This window comes from Corylus avellana, chromosome ca6 (assembly GCF_901000735.1).
Source record: "Corylus avellana chromosome ca6, CavTom2PMs-1.0".
In the NCBI taxonomy this organism is placed as follows: domain Eukaryota; kingdom Viridiplantae; phylum Streptophyta; class Magnoliopsida; order Fagales; family Betulaceae; genus Corylus; species Corylus avellana.
The window spans coordinates 18,309,706-18,314,341 of NC_081546.1; the positions used below are offsets into that span (position 1 = coordinate 18,309,706).

General features: G+C 35.0%; 1 long non-coding RNA gene across 1 annotated transcript; it reads left to right on the top strand.

The window, feature by feature from the left end:
* Positions 1–345: 345 nt before the first annotated feature.
* On the top strand, positions 346–1,134 carry LOC132185842 (uncharacterized). Its single transcript, XR_009440646.1, has 2 exons — positions 346–729; positions 1,089–1,134. It is a non-coding gene; the product is annotated as an uncharacterized LOC132185842 (long non-coding RNA).
* The last annotated feature ends 3,502 nt before the right edge of the window (positions 1,135–4,636 follow it).

Genomic DNA, 4,636 nt, shown 5'->3' on the forward strand with positions numbered 1-4,636 from the left:
ATTATTATTATTATTATTATTATTGAAAATGCATAAACAGAGTTGTGGTGACGTGACGGGTACGAGGGTACAGAGATGTCATAATTTCTGTCCAACGATGCAGCGTGGCAATCTGTACGGAAAGAACCTCAACATATAAAAAAACAATAAAAACCATGCACTCCTTTTTTAATCTGAGCCACTGGTCCACAACCACAATGAATGCATCCCCAAACTTAATTTGAAATTGCGGATGACCTGACTACCCCTCTGCTTGACCAAAAAAGGAACATGAATTTTCTTTATTTAGATGCTTATATTAAAAAAAAAAAAAAAAAAAGTATCTCATTCATTCTCTTTTTTCTTTTCTCTTTTCTCTCTCTCTCTCTCTCTCCCTATCTTAAAGCTTTTTGTGGCAAGTGTGGGATGTCAACAGCCCTACAAACGACAAGAAAGGAAAGGAGGCAGTGAAGCTAGAACAGTAGAGTAGGGTTCATCAATTATTCTTCGATCTCGTTCTTCACCCCCACAGTGTTTCTGCAAACTAGGGTTGGTTGGTTAGAGATTGTTGGCCTAATTTGGAAAATTCCCCATCTTTCTTTTTTTCCTTTGTTCTTACTCTCTACATACCACTCTCTCTCTTTCTCTCTCTCCCTCTCTCTCTCTCCACATTTTCCATATATAGAATGCTTACTAATCACTAGAAGACTGGTGGAAGATCTGCAAGATTAGTCGATTGTTGTCTGAAGGGTAGGTTAAATTTCAGCTTATGTTTCATATTTTTCCTTCTTTTTTTTTTTTTCTTTTTTTTTTTTTTTTCCTGTTTTTGTTTTTTTGGAGAGAGCAAGTGCAGGTTGAAAGAACTTTCTTCTTTATATATATATACTCTTTCTCTTTGTGAAAAAAACTGGTTTTCAGTTGACTTTCTATATTTTTCATTTATAGGAGTTTGAATTTGCTGTCTCTGAGGTACTGGTTTGACCTGATTCTTGGATTATAACATTTGTGAAGCATATTTATTCCTCTTTTAATTTGTACAAGTAAAGTTTTGATTTCTCTTCCTAGAATTACTAGTTGGGGCTGATAATTTTGATTGGTTTTATGTAAAGGGTCGGATCATTTTTTAGTTTCTCCCAAAAATGACGAGGAGGAAAATCCAGATCAAAAAGATTGACAACACAACGGCAAGGCAGGTGACTTTCTCTAAGAGGAGGAGGGGGCTGTTTAAGAAGGCTATGGAGCTCTCAACTCTCTGCGATGCTGAAATTGCTCTCATTGTCTTTTCTTCTACTGGAAAGCTCTTTCACTACGCCAGCTCAAGGTTTCTCTCTCTCTCTCTCTCTCTCTCTCTCTCTCTCTCTCGCATCTTTCTAATTAGAGAAACATATAGTTTTTCTACTTATAGTAAAGTATATGTCGCTGTCTATCTATACCTTCAGATCGTTTTATTCATGCATTCTCCAATAGTTTTATCATTTCTTGAGAGCGAGAGAGGGAATATGAGAAATCCAAAAGCTCAAAACAAAGACCCAAATTAAACAATAGAAGAATGAGCAAACCTAAAGAGTGACTGAAAAAATGTACCAGGATACATCAAATAAAGAAGAAAAAAAAAAAAGAAGAAGAAGAAGAAGAAGTACTACGGAGTCTTTTCCTTTCTGCAAAGCACAATTTTCAAGTTTACTCCAGAAAAAAGAGAAGTTAATATCACCTTGATGGGTTTAATATGTCGCTGCTACTTATTTTGTAGTACTTGCGTTTACTTACTGTAAATTAAGCTTCAATTAAGAGTTTCAATGTTTCCTTTCATTCCTAACGAGCTTTGTGGTTTTGTACTGTTATTGTCCACCAACAATAAAATATGTTGGCAGCATTCCTTTAAGGATGTCTTCATAAAATATAGCGTATACCCAAATGAATGATATGGTGCACTAGTTTAGGAACGTACTTTTTGGTTTAAAACAGTTGATATAGAAGTGCAAGTTAATTAAGTACATGAATGATATGATGCACTAATTAATTTAGGAATTAACATACGTATTTTGGGATTATATCATTTGATTTAGAAGACAATTAATTTGTTATCATGAAGCCACAAAATTGTCTTGTCTTGTTGATATCATTTAATTTAGAAGTGGAATTAAAGTACATTGTAATTAGTTTCTTCTTCAGGTTTAATCCTTTTCCACATGTTAATATCAACTCGGTAGTAATCTTATTATACTAAATAAAATCCATATACTTGGAATTTATAATGCAATTTTTTGAGTGATGTGATGTAAATGAGTGAGCTAGATAGATTCTTTATAGTCTATATATAAATACCAATGTAAGCAAGTCATTTTGATCAAGTTGAATAAAGGAATCAAAGTTGTCTTAGTTCACCAATTTTCAACGTTTTAGCCATTCCAAAAAAACTGTGATTTTGGGGTGTTTGAACTCATATGTATAGATAATGTTAAGCTCTATTTAATACTATAGCCAACAGGAAATATGTTTAGCTTGATTCCCCGCCCCTACTTCAACAGATCACACAATTCTATGTACTCTACGTTGGGATCAACTTTAACACAACACAAAGCAAAGTGTTAGCAATTTAATTAGGCAAATTCCAGTGCATGAACATCACCTTTCTGAATCTAGATCTCTATATTTTCCTTCAATATGGGTGACAAATGCAGCTTGATTCCTCTTCAGTTAGTGTGCGGGCATTCAATTAGAGTAGAAGGATTTTTTTGTTTTTTTGTTCTTTAGATAGAGTGATGATGCCATTCAATTAGAGTAGGATTTTCCTACTGTGATGATATGCATAGATATAAGGCAAAGCACTCTACTACTAGCCGAAGCAGTAAACAATCTAGCGCAAATTGTGAGGGAGATTAGCTTTTCTGCTCTAGGAGACTGAATATGCTATCCGGACAACCGAATATGCAAGTTCATGAAATAAATTTCTCTCCCAAACAAGACATAAGTAACTCCCACATATAGAATCAATCCTATGTGACTCCATGCATATAACTCCCACGTAGTTCCCACATGCAAAATAAATCTCATGCAACTCCTACATGCTTGAAAAACCAAAAGACACAAACTCTTCAAGACACTTAACTTACAAGAATATGAAATTATCGGAATTAAGTTTAGCATTCAATACCCCATATAAACATAATTTCTAGTGAGTCCAAGTAACGTTCATAGCACTTGCTAAAAGTATCATCATTGAGAGGCTTAGTGAAAATGTCTGCAACTTGATCCTAAGTCTTCACAAACTTGAGTTGTACCTCCTTCTTGACAATACATTCTCTAAGAAAATGATATCTTGTGTGAATGTGTTTACTTTGATCATGAAATATTGGATTCTTGAGTTGTTGCTTTCTTGAAATCTTCAAACATGTTTGGTTGTTGCCTATAAAAATCAAGCCACCTACATACAAGAAAACAATCTAAATATTTTCATTCTCACGCACCTTAGCATAGAGAGCATATTCATGAGGGCATTTGGCGAATCGATTCTCTTAAAATGTATTTATCAATTCAACTATTCCATGCCCTTGGTGCTTGTTTTAAGCCATAATACACATTTTTTAATTTCAAGACTTTCTCCTCATGCCTCTTGATGACATAACCCATAGGTGATTCAACATAAATTTTCTCCTCAAGAATTCCATTCAAGAAAGCGGATTGTCAATCCATTTGATAAATCCTTAATTTATTTTGAGTTGCAAGAGAAATGACCATTCTTATGGTTTCCAAACGTGCAATAGCAGCAAAAATTTCACCATAATCGATGATGGGTTGTTGAATATATCCCTATGGGCATTGCCACATCAACCATGACTCGGGCTAGGTTCTTTGCCATGTCAACCACGACACAGTCGATGAATAGGATTGGGAACGGTAGTTCATCTTGAAGGTTCTTTTCCTTTCTAAGGGATTGGGTGGGGGGACTTTGTTGATTGCCCTTCGACCCACGCAGGTGGTTGCGTGGGTGGGGATCTCTTATGACCCACCCTAGCATGGGATAGGGTGGATTGTGGGGGTCCCTTAGCTCCACAACTTTCTCCGTGGGGTTGGGGTTTCCCACAAGCCATGTAACGCCTCCGAAATTAATTAACTAGAAATTATCTAAGTACGATTCCCTAGTAAATGAGTTTTGAGCGATTTCTTACACCTAAAACTCTTAGGAAAAACAGTGAAAATAAAATACTTACATATCATAAGATAGCCAATTCTAATAAAACCAATAAAATAGTAAGTATCAAAAAACAAAAATTAGTAATCCCTAAAAGAACTCAATTAATGTGATAACTGTTTGCAAGTAAGGTAAAATGACCAAAATAACTCTTAAAAACAAGTAAAAATGCATGGAAAAACACCCTAGCTTTCATCTAGTTTTGACAAATTTAATTTGAACGGGAATTAGGTACGTTGAAATGAGATGTACAGTTTGAGTTCAATTGGAATGGACTTGAGAGCCATTTGAACGAGGTTGTCAAAGCTTGACTTCTAACCGCTTCGTGGAGGTGGTCTTTGCATGCTTAAATAGGGTCAAATAGTTGTGAAATAATATAATTGTCTTTTGATTTCAAAATGAGCATGGCAAGATTTCTTATCAATGTGATTTGTTTATGAAATACACGTTTTGACCCGAAACAAC